The sequence below is a fragment of the Podarcis gaigeae genome, assembly GCF_964106915.1.
Source record: "Podarcis gaigeae genome assembly, chromosome: 11".
Taxonomy (NCBI): domain Eukaryota; kingdom Metazoa; phylum Chordata; class Lepidosauria; order Squamata; family Lacertidae; genus Podarcis; species Podarcis gaigeae.
Genome location: NC_139687.1, coordinates 50,364,047 through 50,388,981, shown reverse-complemented (window position 1 = coordinate 50,388,981; position 24,935 = coordinate 50,364,047). Strand labels below are relative to the sequence as shown.

General features: G+C 43.6%; 1 protein-coding gene and 1 long non-coding RNA gene across 4 annotated transcripts in view; one reads left to right on the top strand and one right to left on the bottom strand.

Moving 5' to 3' along the window:
- Positions 1-11,264, bottom strand: part of ATP8B1 (ATPase phospholipid transporting 8B1) — a 74,460-nt gene extending 63,196 nt beyond the window's left edge. For all 3 annotated transcript variants that reach the window (XR_014556168.1, XR_014556169.1, XM_083702617.1), the window contains exon 1: positions 10,799-11,264. The gene's annotated coding sequence lies outside the window, so the exon portion shown is untranslated. The remainder of the gene's footprint in view (positions 1-10,798) is intronic.
- LOC310827225 lies at positions 11,226-16,560 on the top strand. The gene is made up of 3 exons (XR_014556233.1): positions 11,226-11,273; positions 14,861-14,921; positions 16,000-16,560. It is a non-coding gene; the product is annotated as an uncharacterized lncRNA (long non-coding RNA).
- Positions 16,561-24,935: the final 8,375 nt, after the last annotated feature.

Here is a 24,935-nt window from a genome sequence, read left to right as displayed (position 1 = left end):
TCTTGCTATAAATCATTTAGATTTCTTATAGACGCGATTTAATTGTTGACTTTTTTGCCCAGCAGAACAGAATGCTTATTATATAAAGAGCAGGGAAGAAAAAGATATAGTAAATAGGGAATTACTTCCCTTGGGGCAGAATGAAATGGGGCTAATTAAAAGTCTCTTCCAGCACTAATGAGAACGCATGCAGCATTCATGTCAGTTATGCACCTATACAAACTTTCCAGGGCTAAAATGAAGTTGCAAGACAGCTGTCTAATGATTTATTACTTGCAAAATGCTGTAGACATCAGGAAGTATATAAGTACCTACATTGAAACTTCATGTAGAAAAGATCAGAAGCAGTCTGTTACAGCATTGCACAGGATGCTTTAAAGCAGGAGTGGAAGGCCTGTTGCTCTCCAGATGTTGAACCCCCACATCAGCCCCAACCAGCTTAGCCAGTGTTCAGCAGGGCCAAGAACATCTGGGGGGCCACAGGTTCCCTATCCTTGTTTTAAAACTGCACTTACTGACAGTTCTAGAAGAGAGTTTGAGACTGTTCCTACTGAACACTATCATGCTACAAATGGTTCAAAGCCTAATTAGCACAAATTTCTACCACCATGCCTGGAGACAGGCAATTAGGTTGTGTATCCACAGCAGTGACCAGAGGAAGAATGACCGCTGGGAGGAGCGGAAAGAAGAAACGCCATGGTGCATCTGCAGCAGCACAACTGGATCCCTTCATCTGGCCCAGCTGCAACACAACATGTCTCTACACAACCACAGCAGGTGCTGTAACCTTACAACAATTTGACTTCACCCACAAAAGCACCCTTCTCCACTCCAGAGATGGACAGATACCAACAAGCCACCAGCAATCATTCCTGGTCACCTAAATTGTGTCACCAAGTAATTTCTGCCCCCTTCATAGTCAATGTTTCTGCCAGCAACGATCAGTTGTTGTGGTGGTGGTGTTTTGTGGTAACCATAAGTTAAAATACATTTTTATTTGTCCAAACTTTTGGATCATAAGTGACTTTGTCTTTTACTGTCCCATTAGAGAATATATTGCTGATGATGATATAACTGTGATTTTAACCATTATTTTATTATTGTATGTTTTACTAAGTTTATTATATATTTAAAAAGTACACAGTCTCACTTTGTGTTCTTTCACCAAACATGTCCCACCATGACCTTTATAGAAAGTAAACGTTAAGTAATACAATGGACAATATGCTTTGTAGCAGAATGAATGTTTGGCTTAGCATGTCATCTGCAACCCCTGCTTGTGGTTCAGTTCTGTCCTCACAACCATGAACTGTAGCCAAGGTTTCTTCTCAACTACTGCTTCTGATAAGCGAGGAGAGCACTTAACCACAAGCCCAGATTCAGACAACATGCTAAGCCAAACCTTGGCATAGCTCAGGGAAGTTCAGGAAACAAAAAGGCCCACAGAGGAGCAAAATGGCAGTAAGCCATGGTTTGGTTTACCAAGTCATGGAACCAATTCCAGGAAGTTATCAAACCAGATCCTCTTCTCTGCAGGCTGTAGTCCTAATGAAAATGGCCAAAGAACCCAGACGAGGTTGCTAACCACACAATTAGAGTAACATGTAGCTTTTGCCTGAAAAGGACTCGTGAAAGTCAATTAATCATTCATACATGGTTTTCCCTGATCAACTTGGCATACACCAACAGGACTGAGCAGATAGCAAGATATCACATAAAAGTGAGATAAGATATATTGGGACCATTCAAGTACTGGGCAAACTGAAAACGCCTATGACGCATGAAAAGGGATAGGTAGTTTGTGCACTTTAACAGCACTTTCCCAACTGTATTCCCTTGTACAGGAAACTTTGCTACTGCAGAGAGGCAGAACGTTTGAACTTTACACTTGTAAAGTTCAACAGAAAGCAAACCAGTTCTGAAGACATCCGTGTAAAGCCAAAGGCTGTATCTCTCAAGAATGATTTCTTAATATTACTGATGGGAACAACCTGCTCTATGCACAAAAGTAAAGCACTGAGACCTTTAAAAAATTAGAGGAATGGGTAGGGTTGGGGATATATGTGCATGCAGAGACCTTTGACATTTTTGTGCAGCCTAATGCACAAAGCTAAGCATCATGTCTGTTGCTCTGCGCACTTTTGCCTATGGCCCCACCAGTGTTAGATATGAAAGCTAGGAGCAAAACGGCACCTTAAACCTAGGTAATGGATGCAACAATGGAATGTCTAGGCATGCTTTTTAATAACAAGAATACAAACCTGAAAATAAATGAACTGCAGCTAAAATACTATGTTCATTTTTCACGTGGTCTAGTCCTTCCCCTGCCCACCCCCCTAATATTCTTAAGAGGGTCTCTTCTCCAGTCTTCAGAGAGTAGCTGGAAGTGGGGAAGCAGGAAAAGGTCTTCCTTTCCTTCCACTCTGCAGTTTTAATCTGAAATCTTAGGTGCAGTACTGTGCCCAGAGCTCAGAAATTGCTGGCTCCAATGAAATTTTCTGTCGCAAAATGCACCTAGAACAATGGGAGTTTCAAACACTGGGCACTGCACACCACAGGCAAGTGGCCCCTGGAAGTTTGCCTTTCAGGGAATGTGGCCCTTGTGCTGAAGAAGATTCTGCACCCCTGTTCTATAGCTTTTTAAAAAGAAATTGCAGAGTGTGTCTATTGAGATCAGATATTTATCAAGGGAAGGAGACAATAGTTTCGCCGTAATTTCACTGTGTTTAAAAACACAGCAGTAAAAACTCATTTAACTTGGAATGGTGTCATCAACAAGGACGAAGCCAAGAAGAGCTGAATGGGGTTTTGTACTCTTAAAAAAAAAGAAAGACACACACACCTGCTTCACAATCAAATCTGTCATCTCAGTAAAGAGCTCTCAGGCTACAGCAGAAACTGCAAAATTAACGAGGAGGCCAAGACATTTGGCAGGCAAGTAGCTCACCTAAGTCTTCATTGTAACCTGCAAGCCTGGGGACTAGAACATTGGTAGATTGCCCAAGGAAGAACAAGAGAAGAAAGCAAGTTTTAAAGATTGAATAAAGTTAAGGTTGCAAGGTTGAGCAGCAATTAGGAAGCAAACTTCCGAACAAGACATTAAAGGTGCAATCCTACAGCTGGCATTTAGGAACACAGGAAGATCCCTTATGCAGAGTGATTGTACTGTGGCAACTCTCAGTATTGTCTACGTTGACAAGCAGTAGTTCTTCAGGATTTTGGTGGTGGTTTTCCCCAGTCCTACTTAGAGATGCCAGGAATCTGGGATCTTCTGCATGCTCAGCAGATACTCTTCTACAAAAGCAGAGCCCTTCACCCAACAGAGCATCTGTAGGAAGGATATAAGACTGTTCTGCTGGTGGTGAGAGAGGCCTGATGCGAGGATAGGAAGCTCTCTCACCAGCAACGCTGCACCATCAATGAGAGTTTAATCAGGGCTTACTGAGGCAAATAAGAACCTGCAGGATCCTAAAGCCTGTTTGTTCCCTGATATGCCCTGCAAAGGTGTCCTCAGCAATGCCAGCCATAAACCTTGCGAATGCTAATTTCCTTGCACTACCCACAGGAGGAGGAAAATGTGGGGAGAGAAGGGAAGGGTAAATGAAAGTCACACACATCCTCCCTACCCTAGCTGCAACAAGACAGCAGGACCCACAAACACTGGCACCTGAAACTTGTAACAATAAGATGGAGGACACCTAGATGGCCAGCAGTACATGTGAAAAGGATCTAGGGATCTTCGAAGACCACAAGCTTAAAGTGAATCAGCATTGTGATGCAGCAGCAGAAAAAGGCTATTGCTATTCCAGGCTGCATCAACAGAAGTCTAATGTCCAGATCAAGAGAAGTAATGTTGTTCTTTAGTCGTTTAGTCATGTCCGACTCTTCGTGACCCCATGGACCAGAGCACGCCAGGCACTTCTGTCTTCCACTGCCTCCCGCAGTTTGGTCAAACGCATGCTGGTAGCTTCGAGAACACTGTCCAACCATCTCGTCCTCTGTCGTCCCCTTCTCCTTGTGCCCTCCAGGAGAAGTAATAGCATTGACTTATTCTTCCTTAGCGAGACCACACCTGGAATACTGTGTCCAGTTCTGGGTGCCACAATTCAAGAAGAATATTGACAAGGCAGAACATGTACAGAGGAGGGTGACCAAGATGATCAAGGGTGTAGAAATCAAGCCGTATCAGAATGGATGGGGGAGTTGGGGATGTTTAGCCTGGAAAAGAGGAGGCTGAGATATGATAGCCATCTTCAGATATCTAAAGGGCTGTCACATGGAAGATGGAGCAAGCTTGTTTTCTCCTGCTCTGGAGAGTACGGCCCGAACCAATAAGGTTAGGGTGACTTTTGGGGTCCCTTCCAACTCTACAATTCGGTGATTCTATGATTTAATAGATGTCATTTGGCTTTGCATACTGATTTTGTACTATAAATAGACTAGATCTGGGTAATCAGCAACCAACCTTTCTTCCCAAGGTAATACTGCTTTGAGGTATCACAAGATCTACTCAGACTGGATTAAAACAAAGCATGAATCACTCATACCTTGTTTGCTTTGGTTCTACTATTTTTAAGTCAGATGTTTTTGGCGCGTGAGAAATATCAAATATTGTCTCATAAACGTGCTCTAAAGAATTATACAAGGCTTGTGTGAACTGTGACTAATTCCTAATTACTGGTCTTACATGAGAAATTTTCCATTCCAAATCCAGCACTTTTTACAACAATGGAATCTTGACGGCAGCTTGAGAGAATGGTCACATTTCATATGCCTGGCCACTGCCTCATCATTTGTATCTATCTCCTCTCCTTTTTGGAGTTCGGTACCACAGGATGTGATGATGGCCACTAGCTTAACTGGTTATATAATAAATATATCACAAGTCCTTCCATTGCTATTAGTTATAACAAGTCTATGGAAGTGCCACATACCATCTGAGGGCTGGATCCAGCTAATCTCTATTCAGTGATGACCCACTGAAATGAATGGACCTAAAGTTAGTGATATACAGCAATATCAATGGGTCTAGTCTGACTACAGCTTGTTTGGATGCCACACAAAATTTGGATGTCAGGAACACTAAGTCATAGTTTAGTGTGACGCATATATGCCACAGTAAACCTCAGGTTTGTGTACTCTCATCTCCTCCTCTAATGCAGTCAAGGGAAGTTTTCAAGCTTTTGTTATCACAGCAACTCTTCCCTACTACTGTGGGAAAAACATGCTGGTGTGAAACATCTCCAAGTGACTGCATAAGTTAAGTCTTTTGCAAGAATGAATTTAGGAGTGGAACACAAAATCCATAACCTGTCAGAAAGTATACATGTGTTTAAAAAACAAAACAGAGGATAGTTAGCAGGAATTCTTATATGATGTTTAATTATGGACATGTCTGTGTGCAGTGTTATGCATGACCAAACAATGTACATATTGAATATATCCTGCTAAATTTCCAAGTGACTGGAAGACAAGAGAATAAGCTTGCTTTCTTAAATGGAAACTTTGTTGGTTTCTCTCCAGTGCAGTATCACATCATCTACACAGATTAACCCTTGGGATTCTTAGCATTCAAACACTAGTTTTCCAGTGCAGATTAAGACAGAGTTAAGCAACAGGAACAGAGAACAGAAATGCTGTATATATGTCTGCTTATGTTTGTACTCTGAAGGGGAAAATATTCTGTGACAAAGGAAGCTCAAGGAGTTGTTCCTGTCATGATGTTGCAAGCCTGGTTAACGGTGCGGCAAGATGACAGGTTCTGAGAGGAGAGAGAGAGAGAGAGATACGATTGCATTGAGAATTCATTAGGTGAAGGTGGAATGGGATGAATTTGGACTAATTGGTCTGGGTGAAAGGAGACTCTGATTGGCCAGAGGTTCTAGCTGCTTGAGAGTTAACTGCCGGTTGAGGGAGAGGTAGTTGAGATTTTGTCAGCTAAGGAGTTTGGGGGAGAATGGATTTGATGAGGGTAATGTGAAAAATAGACCAGAGATGAGCTGAGGAGAAATATTGAGGCCTGAACTGAATACCCAGTTTCTTATTAATACCAGTACCTTTTTTGGTGAAGACCTGGAGAAGGGAGCCAGTGACTGAGTTGGTCCGAACAGCTGCCCTGTGTACCAGAGGAAAGTGACAGCAGCGGGTTTTTAAAATCTTCCTAAACTATCCAAACAGTCAGGAATACAGCTAGAGGAGTTTTGGGGTACAGAGGCAGATTGTCCCCGATAGCTGGACAGGGCTGTTGGAGTATTTGGTCAGGGCAGAGGTATAAGGGCCTGAGGTAAAAGCCACTTGGAGGCAGGTGTCAGCAACAGTGTCTCCCGGGTCTTCAGAAACAGTCAACAAGCACCTTTATGATCCCAATATAAATATTCCCTTGTGTACCTAATATTCCTTTAATAAACCAACCATCTTAGTGTAAAGTTTATCCTGTCTCTAGCAATTGGTGTCAACCTAAGCTACCAGGTGGTTCTGAAAGCATTCTGAGTTAACTGATGGCACCAGAAAATTTAATAAGTGAGTGCAGATACCTCTACTTTTGTTTACTCACAAGTGAGGCCAGGGGAACTGAGTATCCCTGACAATAGTAAAAAAAGGTTTCTTTTTAAATCCTAATGCAGGACTTATAATGTGCTCAGAGCTGATGTGGGCTGTCTTCCAATCATCGTGCCTCAGCTTATTAAGTCAATATATGCACAAGTCTTTTATTCAACCATATTTTTAACATTTTCAATTTTGACTCCCTTTCCCCTCTTTCTGCAGTTCCTTACATTTATTTTCATCCTTTCCTGCATACTCCAAATTGTCTTATTCTTTTAATCATCTACAGTATTCTATATATATCTTATATATATATATATACCGTATATTTAAAACTGCAGGATTTTTTAAAACAATCCTGCCAATGTCTTGATCTGTTTACAGTTTGTAAATACTCAATAAACCACTTCCATTCCTTTCTTAAAAGATTGTTATCTTGATTTCTTCTCCCCCTAGTAAGTGTCATCATTTCTGCATATTCCATTAGCTTCTGTATCCAGTTGTCGGGAAGATATATATGCACGAGTCTTTTCCCACACATGTAGCCTGTTTACTATAACCTGAAGCTGAACAGGAAAGTCTCATTAACCACAGTTTAGTGTTGCTCCAAACTGGGAAACTATGGTCACCAGCTTCAAAACAAGCCAGGCTCTTAAACCATGGTTTAAAGTTGATGAAAGATCCTGGCTCCTTCTGTAGCTGGTGACTATAGTTTACCACAGGAGTGTGAAACTATGGCTAATTAGAGGCTTCCTAGTTTAATCACAGCTCACGCCAATGGAAGCCAAAGGCTTGTGCATACCTTGGCTTACTAAGCCAAAGTGGCTTATGATAGAGCTAACAGCTGGTCTATTTTCCTACCCCGCATACAAACTCAAAAAACAGTAACATTAATTGGGTATGGAGAGGTGTTTCAAATGGTTTAAACAAGCAAGTTAACAAAACAAAAAAATCCCCGAACAGCCACTAACTATTATTCCTTATCCTCTCTGTTTCAGGTGCAATATGAACTGTGCCAGCCCAAATTATTCTAAAGGAATCTAGAAGAAGTTGCCACATGGAGTCATTTCACAAGCAAATACCCCAGAGACTAGCAAGAAGCCTGTAGCCACATAAACAAGAGGAAGTACGGTAAATTTTTGCTCTGCCCCTTCAAACTACACTGATATTGTTTGATGGAAAATAACCCACTTTCGCTTCGGAATAGTACTTTGTGTTTACATGCCATGTCTACCATGGAAAGATCTAAAGCTCTGGGCAAACAGTGCACATATTTGAAGAAGGATGCTCTGAATTCTGGAGTAAAGGGTGGAATCTCCAGACTAACCACACTCTGCAGTCTGGTTGTGACCTGCTTGAATTCCTGCTCTAGTGAATCACTTATAGATATTCGGTGTTGTTCTGGCCCAAGCAATATCCAACCAGGAAGGGGTCATTTTTATCTACCACACCTGGAACACGTATTTCAATCACAGAATAAAGGTTAAAGCACATAACAAGCATAGCTAATGCCCAAGGCAAGCAGCCTACTCACATTTTCTTGGAAACAGATGCCATTAAGCACAGGGAGACTTATTTCCAAGTAAACATTCTAAGGAACAAGTTATTAGCCAATTCTTGCATCGCAAGGGGTTGAGCTAGATGACCCTTGGGGTTCTTTCCAGCTCTACAATTCTATGATTCTATCTGCACCATGCACCTCAACATCTCATTCAAGGAAGATCCATGCCAGTAGTAGTACGTATATTGAACTAACAATATTTTCTGTTTTTTAGTTGCAGCATTCCAAATAGTGAAATCCCTCTCTAGAGAGATTTGGCTAGTCATTAGATTTAGAAGACCTGGGTAGAATGCAGATATAGGAGCTCTTAAACCAACTGATTTCCATACAGGCGACTCTCGGCTTACAAGGAGGTTATGTTCTGGGGATTGTACATAAAGTCCAAATTGTGTATAGTCAAAACATATTGGGTTCAAAGCCTTTTCCCTCCAAATGCCCATGCCCATTCCATTCTCTTTATTTTACCCAGCACATATAGCCAAAGATCAAGCTCCTACCACAGAAAATACTCTTTTCCTCGGGGCCACCTGACTAATCTTTCAAGGCAGCGAGGCTGCAGGTGACTGTCTAAGGCAGGTGTATAGCCTGCGACTGCCCAGCTCTTGGACTCCAACTTCCTTCAACCCCAGCCAGCATGGCCAATGGTTGGCGATGATGGGATCTGCAGTCCATCAACATCTGGAGGGCCACAGGTTCCCCATCCTTGGCTGGCTGGGCCTGATTAAAGCTGGTGTGCCAAACATCAAGAGCACACCAGGCTGGAAAACGACTGCTTTCGGTATTGTGCATACCCAAAAGGATAGAGGTAGAAAATGGTGGGTTCTACTACAGTGGTACCTCGGGTTACATACGCTTCAGGTTACAAACTCCGCTAACCCAGAAATAGTACCTCGGGTTAAGAACTTTGCTTCCGAATGTGAAAAGAAATTGTGCTCCGGCGGCGCAGTGGCAGCAGGAGGCCCCATTAGCTAAAGTTGTGTTTCAGGTTAAGAACAGTTTCAGGTTAAGAACGGACCTCCGGAATGAATTAAGTACTCAACCCGAGGTACCACTGTATTAGAAACTGAATAGTAAGTCCTTTCTCATTTGTCCATGGCGCATAAACAAAAAATCTGCTTTGATCCAAATTGAGAAGAACAACAACATGGCTATGTTAATTTACCTGCTGAATACATAGGTAAATCAAGAAACTAAACAGTGTATACGGGGCTGTGTATACCTCACCGTGTTAAAACATAGCTAGGTGGTTCTTCTTCTCAATTTGGATCAAAGCAGGGGGGGTTGGGGGTGGAGAGAAACCCATCAAAACTTTGAGCTTTGAGGTTCTTACAATCCAGCTGTAATATAAACTTTATGAAGTAAATAGAGTACAGTATTTAATAAGAAATGACAGGACAGATATGGACAGGTACCGGTATTTTAATACAGTGGTACCTTGGGTTAAGAATTTAATTCGTTCTGGAGGTCCGTTCTTAACCTGAAACTGTTCTTAACCTGAGGTACCGCTTTAGCTAATGGGGCCTCCCACTGCGCTGCCGCCGTGCGATTTCTGTTCTCATCCTGAAGCAAAGTTCTTAACCCGAGGTACTATTTATGGGTTAGCGGAGTCTGTAACCTGAAGTGTCTGTAACCTGAAGCATCTGTAACCCGAAATACCACTGTAATAATAATTAATTAAATAGGCCGAAGGCAGTAAATTAGTGCCACCCTGTGTCACATTCCCAGGAAAAATAAAATCTGAGCCCCAGATCCTCCTCCTGCAACTAACTCACAACTCTCTCCCCCTCTGCCTTTGTGTCTTCAAGCTAGAGTTCCTGCTTTCTCTACCTCTACCTATAACTGGATATCTGCACATGTCACCATCTTCTAACTCTGAGGGGTACGGTACCTCATTCACAAACAGAGATTCACAGCTATCGAAGACTGTATCCCCACCAATTCCCTCCATCAGTGAACAGCAGCACCGATTTATCTCAGACCATTAAGTAAGAATCCGCCAAACAAATTTAACAGGCAGCCAGCCATCCCTAAACATCATCTGGATTTGAATTAAGGAAAATCGATTTGAGAAGTTGTGAACGGGAAATGAAAAGGGAGGAATCTCTGAAGGCGTGGACTGCAGACATTGTTTATGTCTCCAGATCTAATTGGAGAAACAGTTAGATTTGTGAGCAGGAAAGCAAGTTGGTTGCAATATGGTCCAGAGCATGTGTGCTTTCCTGAATTTATCTGTCCACGTCCCGATTACACAGCTGAGAGATGCAAATCAAAAACCAACCCAGACATTACATGCCACATACACAACCTTGCAGAGATTGAAAACGGGGGTGGGGGTCAAACACACAACAGGAAGTGAAAAGGCAAGAATAAGACCCTCTTCAAAAACAAGATCGGTCTTTCTGGGGGAGAAAGAACAGAGGAAACGAAAATGAAGTGGAAGGCTTAGGTCAGAGGTACAGTCCGACCTCCGCCCAGCATCTGATACAACTTCTTGCTGGAGAGATATAGAAAAGACTGGAAGAAGGGGGAGCTGTGGCGCTGTCATGCCACGGGCAGGTGAGAAGAACAAAGCCCAGGACTCTGCCCCAAGTTGTCCCCCTACCTTTGTGCTGCAACACACCTGGAGCCCCTTCCCCTCCCTCCGTCTCCCAACATCCCTCTCGCTCCCAAACAATAGCCACCCCTTTCGCTTACCCTCTTCTCCGTGTCCAGGCAGAAACCCAAGCAGGCGGGGGATGTTTTGCTCAGCTGGCTTTCATGCTTTTCTCGGCCAGCGGCTCCCTCTCCTTCCTTCCTTTCCCCCTCCCCACACCGTCCCCCTTTTAAAACGAGCTCGCTCGCGGAGAGTCAGCCCGGGGAGTGGACAAACAAGTTTCTCAAGTTTGCTCGCTCGCTCGCTCGCTCTCTCTTCCTCGCTTCCTTCTCCCGGCAGCGCGCAAAACACACACAGAAAGCGAGGCGCGCACCAGGTGTCTTTCCTCCGCGCGGGGAGTGGAGGCGAGAGAAAAAGTCGAGTGAAACGTGGAGAGGTCTGAGGGAAGAAGAGTCTAATTGGGATACTCCTGAGAGAAAGGGAAGCCAAATTAAAAAAGGAGGCGGAGAGAAAGAGAGACACCTCTGACAAGAAGAAGCCCCGCCCCTTGCCGGAAGGCGAACACGTGACTCGCAGGTAAGGGCGCGAGCGGCTGGCGGGCGCCGCCCCCTACCTGCCTACCAGCGCCGCTAAGAAAGGGCGCGGCTTGGGAGAGCGGCCGCTTCTCCAGCTGCTGCGTTTCCAGGCGCGCGCGAGAAGGCTGGGTGGGAAACAGCGCACCTGGCGAGGAAGTTTGCAGGAGCAGCGCTAGCTCGCGCGCGCGCCCTTCCTAAGGCGAACTAAATTCGGTTTCCGGTCTTGTTCATTCAGGATTACAGTATCTGAATTTACCTTCCCCACTCCCCGGGCTATGTAAGTGGGAGATAGGTGCCTCACACGCGTCACTGTCGCCCGTTCCCAAAGAGTTGTTTTTATAAAAAAAAAAAAAAGTGGTATTGCAGGTGCTTTGCAAAGAATAGGGAAGTTGTAAATCCGTAAGATGTAATCAGTATAATTGCCTGGAAATTACCTGAGCGGAAACGAAATCCCTCTCTATTTTGTCTTCATAAGAAAAGCTTGCCCGTCTAGTTCAGTGTCCTCTTCTCACAGTGGCCAACTTTGGGACTTTTGGGAGGCCAGTAACCAGGACCTGAGGGCAACAGTGTGGCGCAGTGGTTTGGGCTAGCCATTAAGATGAAAGTAACATGTGAAGTGGGGCTTAGGTAAAGGTAAAGGGACCCCTGACCATTAGGTCCAGTCGTGACCGACTCTGGGGTTGCGGCGCTCATCTCGCTTTATTGGGTGAGGGAGTACAGTAGTACCTTGGGTTACAGACGCTTCAGGTTACAGACTCCGCTAACCCAGAAATAGTGCTTCAGGTTAAGAACTTTGCTTCAGGATAAGAACAGAAATCAGGCTCCGGCGGCGTGGCGGCAGCAGGAGGCCCCATTAGCTAAAGTGGTGCTTCCAGTGGCGTAGCGTGGGTTGTCAGCACCCGGGGCAAGGCAAGTAATTTGCACCCCCTAACCCGTGGATTTGCACCCCCTAACCCTAACCCCCAGATGTTGCGCCCGGTGCGGCCGGGCCCCCCTGCACCCCCACGCTACGCTACTGGGTGCTTCAGGTTAAGAACAGTTTCAGGTTAAGAACGGACCTCCGGAACGAATTAAGTACTTAACCCGAGGTACCACTGTACAGCTTCTGGGCGATACCAGAGCAGCTCACAAAAACACCGTTTACCTTCCCACCAGAGCGGTACCTATTTATCTACTTGCACTTTGATGTGCTTTCGAACTGCTAGGTTGGCAGGAGCAGGGACTGAGCAATGGGAGCTCACCCCGTCACGAAGATTCAAACCGCCAACCTTATGTTCGACAAGCCCAAGGCTCAGTGGTTTAACGCACAGTGTCACCCACTTATTTCTCTATGACTCCTTCCATGTGCCCACTAGGAGTTCGACCTTGCCCTTGTCTCAAACTCCATCACTCCAGCTATGACAAACTGCATTGAATCTAGTGGTACAGTGGGGGTTTTTTAACTGCTAGCACATTTGCAAAGCTAAGCAGGGTCTGGTACGGTTGCAAATTGGATGGGGCATGTCTCATGTTGAGATTTTTACATTGGAGCTTGGACTAGATGACCTTTAGGAGTCCCTTCCAACTCTATGATTATGTCAAACTCAGGGTAAGATCCTAATACCACAAAGCTGGGAAGAAGCCCCACTGAATTCACTAAGTCTTGTTTCTGAGATGCAGCTTGCTTCTGGTACTGTATGGGTTGGGCGTCTTTTCTGAAGTGAAAGCAAGTCAACTTTCCTAGCAGGATCCATTCAAGCCTTGGGTGTGCCCAGCTTTTCTCTTTGGGTTTTGTTTGTTCAGCTGCACAAACATCAAAGAATGAAGTCTTCTGGGTCTGGTGATCTCGTTTATCGGTTCCTGCAACTTTGTCCTATTGGGCTTTCCATTGCCACACCTTAAGCCTGTGTCCTTTATCCAGAGCCTTACTGCCAAAATCATTCACCTCAAAGTTCAGCCCATGTGGCACCCCTCTTTAAACCCATACCCAGGTTCTCTCTCTGCATGCAGCCTAACAAGCAAACAGTGTCCTTTCTTCAACACCCTCCATACTTTGCTCCCCTTATAGTAAGGTTACCAGATTTTTTTCAAAGAATCCGGGGACACTTTTTTTTTGAAAGGAAAAAAAACTTGTTTTTAAAAAATCATTTAAAAAATAATAATTAAGAAGTAAGATATTCTCTTCTGGGTCTCCTCTGTCGTGCAGCCTTCCTCTGGGCCCCGTCCTGATCTCTTGGAGCGCTATTCAGCCGTGGAGTAGGGTCGGGCCTGGCCTCGGCCACGTGTCCTTGCTCTACCTCTCTTCCTCAGCAGTGGCGGCTGCAGCAGCAGGACAAAGTCGGGGCTCCCCTCTTTTTTCTCCTTCCTCTCTCTCTTCCTCTTCCTCTCTCTCTCTCTCTCTCTCTTCCTTCTCCTTCTCCTTTCCTCCTTCTCCCTGCATCAGTTCCGGGGTTTTTACTGGCCCTGGAGCACCACTAAGCAGTCGGCCAGGTGGCCGGGCGCTCTCACTCCTGGCTTGATTTGGGTCATGGAGAAGTCAGCGGTTCCCCCGGTTGACATGCCGGGCATCCCTGGTTCCCCCTCGGCAGCGGCAGTCTCAGCAGCCCGGAGCCAGCCTGGTAGCACAGTTGGGTCTGGCTGGCTTCAGGAGCTGCTCGCTGCTGTGGTACCCGCCATTTTACCTCGCCAGAAGTCCCCATATAATGTGTCTTGTGCTGTTGAACCAATCGCGCAACATTCATTCCCTACTAAAAAATCTACAACACTTAAAATATAAATCCGGGGACATTAAATGAAATCTGGGGACGGATTTTGTCCGGGGACAGATTTGTAAATCCGGGGACTGTCCCCGGGAAACCGGGACATCTGGTAGCCATACCTTCCAGCTCTTCCCTCATAGCTCAGATGGTTAGAGTGTGGTGCAGAAACACCAAGGTTGCAGGTTCAATCCTGGTATGGGAGAGCTGCATATTCCTGCATTGCAGGGGGTTGGACTACATGATCCTCAGGGTACCTTCCAACTCTATGATTCTATGATATCTCAGTATAATAAATGGTTTAGAAATGATTTCAAATAAAATAGACAAATGACCACTGTCTGCTACCCTCACTCTTGCTGCTCCTTTGGTTGTTTGGAACTCCCTCCCAGAATACCTGTGCAATGTCACTTCTTCCTTCACATTCCTCCTCAAAACCTATGCCTTCCAGGAAGCCTTTGTCTTAACCTACTGTGCCTCATCCTTCGAGGGAAACTGCACTTAAGTAAAGGCGGTTGCATTTGGACATTCTCTTCCATTGTTTAATGCTTCAGTCTCCTTCCTCTAATTTTGATAGTCTTTCGCACTATCAAAATATAAATTGCAAAACTTCTCAGTGAATAAACCTGTATTTTTGCTTATGTTATTCCATAAAGTACTTTTACACCAGTGATGCTCTGTTAATAACTAGCAGTCTTATACCCAGTGTTGCTAGGAATGCAAAGAAACCAAAAGATCAATGCAGTTTTGAAATCAGTGGTTAAAATCAGTACAGTTTTGAACTGAATGGTCTCAAATAAGTTCAGTAAGTAGAGCATATGAGCAGTTTTTGTTTATTGTTTTACTATTTCAGAAATTTCAGCAAAAAGCTTCCAAGATTCTTGAACTTCTTGGCATTCCCACCACATGTGCAGGTAGGTGCCTATCAATGAAAAAAGATTGCTGTTCTTGGAGGTAATCATTTTGGGGCCAGAGATGGGTGGGTCCACCCCCTTTATCTTCTGCCACCATCTTTCCTGCCTCTCTTTCTGCCACTTCTTTTTAACTCTCTATATTCCCCCCACACAGCATTTTTTAATCATTGCCACCTGCATGAATTAGGAAGGGCTCCATGAAATGAGATCCAGGGGAAGTACTAAACGGGCTGACAGAGGAGTGTTGTGCTCCTGCGGCACCAGACATCCCTACTGAGATACTTCCCCTGCTGTGGCACTGCCTCCTGCCAGTATTTTACATCCCTCTACATACAAAGCTTTGTCTGCCTCCCATTTTCTTTCCTTCTCTTTCTGGGTTGGTTGGTTGGTTTTTGCCTGCTAAACTGCATGAAAGGAATTGTGTGCCTAAATGCAGACAATTCCGAGAAAAGATGTAGCAGCGTTGCTATATCTAATCCATGCAATCATTCCCCACACTTTAAATGAATGTAAATTGGACAAATTGGACGAGATGAATTTGTGCTGTTTTTCTCACACAAATATCTAAAAGACCACCTCCTTTCCTATAGACCCTTGAGTGCTTAGATTGGCAGAGGGGCCCTCAGAGGCTCTGAGTGTGTGTGTGTGTGTGTGTGTGTGTGTGTGCATCATTTGACAGGGCATTCTCTGTGGTGGCCCCTAAGCTGTGGAACTCCTTCCCCACAAAGTTGTGCCTGGCACCTACATTGTACAGCTTCTGGAGAATGCTGAAGGCACACTTCTTTGCTCTGGCTTTTGACACTTGAGGTGTATATTTTTCGGACCCACGTTATCTTGTATGGTTGTCAGTCATTTTAAAACTGTTTTTAATCTTGTCTTTTAATGTCGCAACCTGCCCTGGGAACTTAGGGTGAAGGGCAGGTAATAAATATATAACACAGAAATCCTCTTTTCGTAAGTAGTTTACTCACTTATCTATAGCCTTGCAATGAGCGTGAGTTGTCCATGTTACTGTTTCTGATTACATGATCATCTTTTCGAACACTATGATGTGGCCGATTCACCTTTTTCTTTGTAGGTCCCTCCCTTGTTTCCAATCTATTTATAGCACCTTCCAAATGTGTCAGCACAGCATTCCCTCACCACCACCTCCAGGTGACTGGTAAATTTACTAATGGGTTACTTAAGAGTTATTATAGCCCAGCAGTGAGGAATGTTGTGACTCTTCAAAAGGCAAATGCATGTCAGGACCAACAATGGGGGAAAGAATTCAATTCACTTCGTATTTAAAGGCAAACATCTCTCATTCGCATTTCTCAAAACAGTACGGGAAATGAGACAGCTATCTTTCACATTTCATAGATCTCCGAATAGTGCAATGTCATTCTCCAGACAAGTAATGCGCACACACACACACACACACACACACACACACATGCACCTATTGAACCAAAGTGTCTACAAAAATGCACTGGCTTATGGAAAATTGCTTTACAAAAAAAATATATATTAGGCAAAAGTGCATGCAAATATTAGGAGAAATGTGTGTTAAGATGTTGATGGATTTTCATGAGGACTTTTCTGTTTAAAAAATTGTGAACAGATGTGGAAATGTGCAGAACTGAATTTAAGATTGAAAATGGAGAAACTAATAAATTAAAATTACCTTCTTGTGTATTTATATGTGTCTACTCCTTCCAGATATTCTGTCCTTTAAAAAAAATATTTATTTATTTTCCATTTAAGCATATATAATCACATCATTATTATCCACTTCTTTGGCTCTTTAGAGCTGTCAACTTCCTTCCCTCTCACCTCTTGGCTTTCGGAAGTAACTTTTATATCACAGCATTTTATATATTTTCCAATTCTAATTTTACTCATTACAAAATACCTCAAAGTTTAAATAAACGTAGAAAGGTAAAAAAAATCTCATTACAAGTATTCAGATAACCCTACTAGTGTTGTTAATTGCTTACAATGATCTTTCAAATATTGTATAAATTACTCCAGTCTTTTTGGAATACTTGATTGTGATGGTTTCGGATTTTTCCTGTCAGCTTCACCAGTTCTGCAAAGTCTATCATCTTCATCTGCCACTCTTTCATTGGTACTTCTTGTTGTTTCCATTTTGGGGCTAAAAGGATTCTTGCCTCTGTTGTTGCATACATGAACAGTCTTTTATCTTCTTTTGGTATCTCTTTGCCTACTGTACCCAGTAAAAAGGCTTCTGGTTTTTTAACAAAAGTGTTTTTAAACATTTTCTTTAACTCATTATACAGTCTTACCTCGGGTTGAAGTAGCTTCGGGTTAAGCATTTTCGGGTTGCGCTCCGCAACGACCCAGAAGTAACGGAACCCGTTACTTCTGGGTTTCGCCGCTCGTGCATGCGCAGACACTCAAAATTACGTCACGCGAATGCGCTGAAGTGCTGAATCGCGACTCGCGCACTCGCAGACGCGTGTTGCGTTCGCTTCAGGATGCTAACAGGGCTCCGGAACGGAGTATATCATTTCCCAGAAAGCCTTTACCTCTTTACAAGTCCATCCAGATATTCTGTCCTAACTGGAGGAATTCTATCTGGTGTAGGAGGGTCTAACTACAGGGCAAGACAAAGTTATTTATCAAGAGGGACACACCAATCTCAGATCCTAGAAGACAATCTAAGGAAGGGGTAGCCAACATGGTGCCTTCTAGATAATTGGAACTACTGTGCCTTTGGCCTAAGAAAATGTTGTTGCTTCTGCTACTGTGCTTAGTCACTTGGAAAAGAATAATATGAGTGAATAAGGCATGTTTACAACTGTAGACTGGGGAAGGATCTATGAGTTATCTAGTCCTGCTTCCCGCTATGGATTCTGAGCTAAATCCAAATGTTCCTGGTTCTCACTGCATCTGTTGGAAAATAACAACTCCTGGTTCAAGGTTGGGGGAGTCTTGATGAATAAATCTTAATGGCTAGAGGTGTTTGAGTTGGATTACTTTGCTGTTTAGCCCTTTCAGTTTGCAAACAGATTCGCAATCTGTATTATGCCTATTTCCTCATAACTATTCTGTGGAAGTTCTTGGGATAATGTCACTCTTCCAGTGAAGTTCTTTGCCTCACCATCTGGTACTTTTGCATTAGTTTCTGCTGCTATTACTCAGTCATAATCAAGAAAACGAACTCCTCCATCTTCTCAGGAACCAGGATCCAGGAATCAAAAGGCAGTCAGGATCTGGCAGCCAGAAGGCAGGGTTGGAGAACTAGTTAGGACTCAAGAGCAGAAAGCATTCAGGGGCAGAGGGCAAACCAGAAGACAGGATTGGGGAACAACCCAGGAGTCAGGACCAAAGCGCAAGACTAAAGCACAGAGAGACCTTGTTGCTGTAACCCAACACCCTATTATACTCCTGGCTGTCCAGAAAGAGCCAGCAGTCAGTTCTTGGCACCTAAGTGAAAAACTGCAGTAACATGGCTCAGCACATGAGGCTGTAGTCAGCAGCTCCTGACAGTGAATGCCATTTCTATAGGTGGAATCTACACACATATAAAAAAAACGCTGTGAAAGTGCTTTAAAAAAAAAACGTTTTGGAAAATACATTGAATTTGGCATAGCTCAATTTCGCCATCTAGTGTCACATTTGTATATTGCACGTTTAAAACATTTTATTTGCAGCTGTATATCTGAGTCCACAGTTTTGCCTATGGTAGCCACTGTTTTAGTTTGCTTGTTTGCAATTTAGGCTACATTCATGTACACAAGGATATCTAGGAGTAAGCTCCATTGAACACAGTGGGACTTACTTCTGAGTAAGCATGCACCTCTCTCCCAAAAATGGGCCTCATTGAAAAGGGCACCGCTGCTCCTTCTCTTTTTAGCAAAATTTGCCAAGGAGCAGCTTTTCATACAGTTGACCAAGATGCCTGCCTGCACTCTCTGCGTGTTAGCCTTTGACTCCAGTCCAAGGGTAGCAAAACTAGAAAATCTGGGTCTGTGCTAGGCTGGAGGTGGATTTAGGGGAGCACGACTGGTTTGGGGATGCCACAACTATGATGTAGAATGGAAGGTGAGAGGCACTAAATTTTGACGTTGCACAGGGTGCCACTGAAATTTGAGACTGCTAGGCTATTGGTCAGAAGTGGCTAGTGGTCACAACCCCTCCTCTACTCCAATATCTGTTGCCGTGTTTTGCTCCGTGTTTGGGAGCAGAAAGGTCGCCAAATACTTCTGTCTTTTCTAAAACACTAAACAGAAGGCTTCTTTTTCTCAGTGAGACTGTAGAATTCTTGCTAGACTCGTTAATGGAAGTTTTCAAGCTAATAATACTTAACTATAAATAAGGCTGTAAATTCTTCTCAGTGTGGGGGATTTCTATTTAAAAAATCCAGCTCCACAAGGTTGCTTCTTCTCAGCAAGAGACTTTCTGTAACATCTGCTTCGTGGCATGAGATTGTTTTCCCATGCATATAAATATTGTGCTGTTAAATCACGAAGTGTGTGCTGTTATTCTTAAACAAGCATAGCACTATTCTAGTTAAATTATTATAAAATATGAGTAAATCATGTTAAGGAGCATATTGTCTAAGGTGGGAGCATATTTAACCAAGTGTTGTAGCAATTTTATTTTATTTTTTATTTTCACTAAGGAAGAGTTAGGCAAATCCTTAATTCTCCAACTGAAACAAAGAGAGGGTGTAATTGTGCAACACTCAATGGATTGCACCTATTTTTACTGCTGGCAGTTGTGTAACAATAGGTGCCAAGCTGAACTTTTTCTGTGGTTCATTTTTGTCAGTCATGTTGTCAGTATAGTGGGCATTGCTTTAATATAAAATATACCCCTCAATGAACTAACCCCGGTGCTGTTACCAGTTTGTCGGTCAAACGTGACCTGGAACGTACAAGTAAATATTCTGACTTCCTAATATTTAATATGATGATTAGCAGACTAATCCTGGGCTACCAGCAAAGTTTAATCAGCACCTCCTATAAGAAGGAACTACATTGTGCACAGACAATGAAATCTTCTTCCAAGAGTAAAGAAATGATGCAGGAAATATATAGACATTTCTCAGTACAGTCAAGGCTCTTCAACTTCAAAGTTATTTCAGTAAACAAAATTGTAAATGGACAGGAAATTGCAGGAAACAAAACAATGGTTCAAAGGAATAAAGATGTTACAGTATAACCAATCAGATGGGTGGGGTATTAATCATCATCATCACCCCCTCACTCAGTAAGCAACCTCCTCAGTGCATAGAAGTACATCAACCTAAAACTGTATTTAAACCCCAAATGTTCAAGCACTGGTTAGCTCACAGCTCTAATGGGACCCCCTTTTTGCTCTGTGATCTCAATGGTCAATTTTCATGCTTCCTGGATGGCAGACCAGGGAACAGGTGAGGGAGACTATAGCCTTCCACATACGTTCTTCAGGCTTGGATAATTAGGAATTCTCTTTCTCTCCCAAAATTAAGGTGTGTATTATACTGCATAATTTACTGCATATTTGTAACCTTGTCTGAAGCGGCATCTACATACTCTGCCTCTTTTTATTTCATGTGATAAGCCAACCTTTCTGTTATGCACTGAAAGGGCCAGCAGGGGGATACTGTAGATAGTTTTCACTCAGGTCCGCATATGCAAATAAGGAATTGAAAGTGACATTCAGTGATTGGATAGTTACAGAAAGTTGTTACTGTTGCTTTGTAGTTGAGCTCTATATAAGCAGGTTGGCTGAACCCTTCAGTTCAGTTCTGTTCTGGCCTGTGAATAAACAAGAGCTGTCTGAAGAATCACTGTGTCGTCTGATATGTTCACCCACAACCTAACTCTTTATTCTTCTAGTGTGTCAGCTTCTTTATTGGACATAGTTTAAGACACTTATTCATAACAGACACACATATTGACTCCAGCAAAAGGTTTCAACCCACTTGTGTGTTGGATACACCTGGGTGTGTGGACAACCAACCCTCGTAACAGCTGAATAGTAACAATGACTGAGTTGACAACTGGCATTCCTTTTATATATAACCATGCTGCCCAGGGAGATCTCTGGCTCCCTATCTGAATCTAAGGTCAGCCTGGATCTTGTTTCCTGCATTTGGTCAGAACATCACTTCTTCTTTGTTCCTGGGCCAGCCTGCTAGCTTTTATTTGCAAAGAACTTGGACTTTCCTAGTGATCCATAAATCCTGTTCAAATCCGTACTCATCCCTTTTCACATCAGCAAGGTGGAAGATCTCTGGTTATCTTCAGACTTCATAAAATATAAACAGAGAGATGCCAGGTGGAACATTTGCAGCACCAAGTGTGTATATCGTCCAAAAACACACACAAAACAGAAGTAATGTCTATCTCTGGATGAAACATCTCAGGTTTCCATTTTTATGTCTTTGCTTTTCTACCGTATTAAGGACTTTTCTTGTTCAAGGTGAGGTTATACAATTGCCTTTGTGTAAAGTGCAGCTCACAGAGTAATCGAAAGAAAAAACTCAACCCTTATGCGCTGTCTCATTCATACGCTAAAAACTCCGCTGAACCAATTATAATAACAGCACTGTAGCAGCTAGATATATACAAAGACCTTCCTGTAACTGACAGTACCTCTTTGTGATGTTACTAGCTGTGCAATCCTATATCTATTGGACTCAATGGGACTGACTTCTTACAGGGATATGATTGCACCCATGGTTTTCAACCAGTGTGCTGTGACACCTGGAGTGCCTTGAATGATGGTCAGGGGTACCACATGCAACACTGGCCTCTGGCCCTCTTTCCCTCCACTGATGCCCTCTCATGTCTCTGCCTTCCAAAGGTTTGTGTGGCTGTTACAGCAGCCCTGGCTCAGTGGCGTAGCATGGGTTGTCAGCACCCGGGGCAAGGCAAGTAATCTGCACCCCCTAACCCAATGATTTGTGCCCCCTAACCCTAACCCTCAGATGTTGCGCCCGGTGCGGCCGGCCCCCCCTGCACCACCCGCGCTACACCACTGCCCTGGCTACAAGCTCCTCAGATGAATGGTGTCCAGGGTCCTGTTGGGCGGTGTGAGGGTGTTTGAAAAAGGGTGAGGGGCTGCCGGCTCTGCAGGCAAGGGGTGACATAACTGGGCTCCTGAGCTCCACAGGGGTGTCACAGAAAGAATGTAGTTGGTCAAGGGAGCTGTGGACTCAAAAAGGTTGAAAACATCTGGATTGCACCATAATTGACTGGTCTTCTTAGGGTTAACCTAAAGAGAACCCTGCTGGAGCACAACAAAAGCCCTTTCAGTCCAGCATCCTGTTCTCGCACTCACCAACCAGATGCCTATGGGAAGATCACAATCATGACATGGGCACAACAGTGCAACAGTGAAGACAGAGTCACAGTACCATAGAGAGCTTATTTTGCAACTGAAATCATAGGCATTGAGCCACCAGTCTCCCTACCACCATCCCAGACATGGTATTTGTTTCTTTAAAAAAAACATACCAAAGCATCATATGAAAGTTCATGCATTTATACATTAATTTGTATTTTTGTTAAAAACACCAGAAACTCTCTCTTTACTAAGCAAAAGTGTTTCAGGGATCCTGGGGAGGTTTCACAGAGGCCAGCCAACCAGTACCGGACAGAGCCAGATTCTGCTTCAAACTTGCAGAGCCAATTTCCAATCCCCCCCCCCACTCCCTTGAGCTCAACCCCAGAAACTACATGTACATTTGGACCAAATGCAATGAATGTGCTGCCAGATATTTTGCAACCTCTTGTCTTTGCTTATAGCTCCATCCTAAATATCTGTACGGAACAGCAAGTGCCTCTCATTTCAAAGGGATATACTTTTATAATCAGTTCTTGGAATTGCAACACACACACACAAAGATTAAACAGAAGAAAAAGGTCTTTCAGCTATTTAAAATGCTGTGATAGAGCATTTTTGGTGTGCACAGAAAAGTGAAATAATTGCCTGTTCCCAGGGCTGGTTCTACCATTAGGCAGAGGGAGGCAATAATCTCAAGTGGCAGGTTCTGAAGGGCAGCAGTTGTGGCCCCCTGTCCTTCTTTCTGAGCCTCCTCCATGACCCCTCTGTTGGAGATCAAAGCTGTGTGTACCACACAGCCCTTTGCAAACAATGCAGAGGAGAGTGTTCCTCCAGAGACGAAAGTCAACCAGCCATGTATATACGACAGGACTTATCTTGTTGGCATGCGCCTATCAACCTGATGCATATCACATAGTCCCCCTGTTCCAAGGCCAAGCTCAGGTTAAAGTCAACGCTGCGTGAAGAACAACTGCCAAGAATCAAAAAGCGGCTTATGAACTTTGCCAAGTGAAGAGCACTTAACCGCACCCAAGCCCACCATTTCTGCCTGTGCAACAGTCCCATTCTCAAGCACGGTATATGATAACGTGCTGTCGGAAAGCAGCACTCCTTGACCTTTGAACATGCTAACGGAATTGGGCATGGCAGCCTATGCATTTGCTGGAAGAGTGGGGCGCACTGGGCGAAGAGAAAGGCACGTAATTACAGGTGTGAAGCAGCGTCAATAGTTCACTGCAAAGTTTCTTTTGTTTGTTTTAATGTTTTGGATCTTTAAGATACATCAGAACAAAATCGTTTCATGAAAGGAACATTAGATTTTTTTGTTTACACTCTTCTCAACACACTTATTATTTGGCTTCTGCTTATACTGGCAAAATGTCAAAGTCTTATCACTATACTATACAAGTACTATACAAAATACAGTGGTACCTCAGGTTACATAATCTTCAGGTTACAGACCCCGCTAACCCAGAAATATTACCTCGGGTTAAGAACTTTGCTTCAGGATGAGAACAGAAATCGCGCGGCAGCGCAGCTAAAGTGGTGCTTCAGGTTAAGAACAGTTTCAGGTTAAGAACGGACCTCCGGAACGAATTAAGTACTTAACCAGAGGTACCACTGTATAGCACAATTTGTCTAGCAAGCTAATTTCTCTAACATATCTTGCAGGATATGTAATCATCCGTGTTTTGCTTGTTTGCTTGCTTGTTTGTTTTGAAACCCTATTGTATACTCAAAGAACTTCAGTTTTCTTATTTGGGAGTAAGAGGCACTGAATTGAGTGGAAGTTCTTTTTTATCAGGCATGTCATGATCAATGCTTTTTTAAAAAAGAAAAATAAGTGCTGGAACTCGCCAAGAACACCTCCCTTATTATCATAGAATGGCAATGGCGCCCATCTGAGAGGTGCTGGAACTGCAATATTTTTCAGCACTTCCATTATGTGGAGGAACCCATGCGTTTCACTTAAAGTTTGGGACAGGTCTGAGTTATTTTATGCTTCTTTGTCCATAAAATCCTAGGTGCAAAACCTGATACCAGGTGCAAATGGGAGGGACTTACTCAGCCTGCAATCTCCATCTTGGAGCTGCATCCAGAAACTGACCTCATGAGTACACTATCCACCCTGATTTTTTTGTTGTTGTAAATTTTGGGTGGTCTTCTCATATAAAGGTATTGCTCAGTTCTGAATTCTGTAAAAGGAAACATGGGAAAAGGAAAAACCCATGCTTTCTGAAAAATAGCCACTAGAGGGCAAAAGAGACCACACATATTCAAAGTGGGCTTTTAAGAAACGAGTGCACATCTGGGTAAAGCCTGCGCATGCATATAATATTACCTGGCTGCTGTTCTCTGTGTGTGGTACTCCACGCTGCTTAAAGAGGCACACCTGAGCAAAGCAGAACAGCTACACTTTTGGACACAAGTGTGTAAGAGATTTATAATCTCAGATATGGGAGCCATCATGGTGCAATGGTTAGAGTGTTGGGAGTAGGAGCTGGTAGGCTTGGGTTCAAATCTCCATTCAGGTAAGAAGCTCACTGGGTGGCCTGTGGCCAGTCATAGTCCCTCAAGCTGATCTACCTTGCAGGGCTGATAGAGAGAGGTTATCTGATGAGCATGGTGGGACATTTATGGACTACAGCAACTCCTCTTCCCCAGCCCTCCAATTGAGGCTGACGCTCCACTGGGTACCTGGGTGGAGCTGAACAAGAGGGGAGCTTTCCC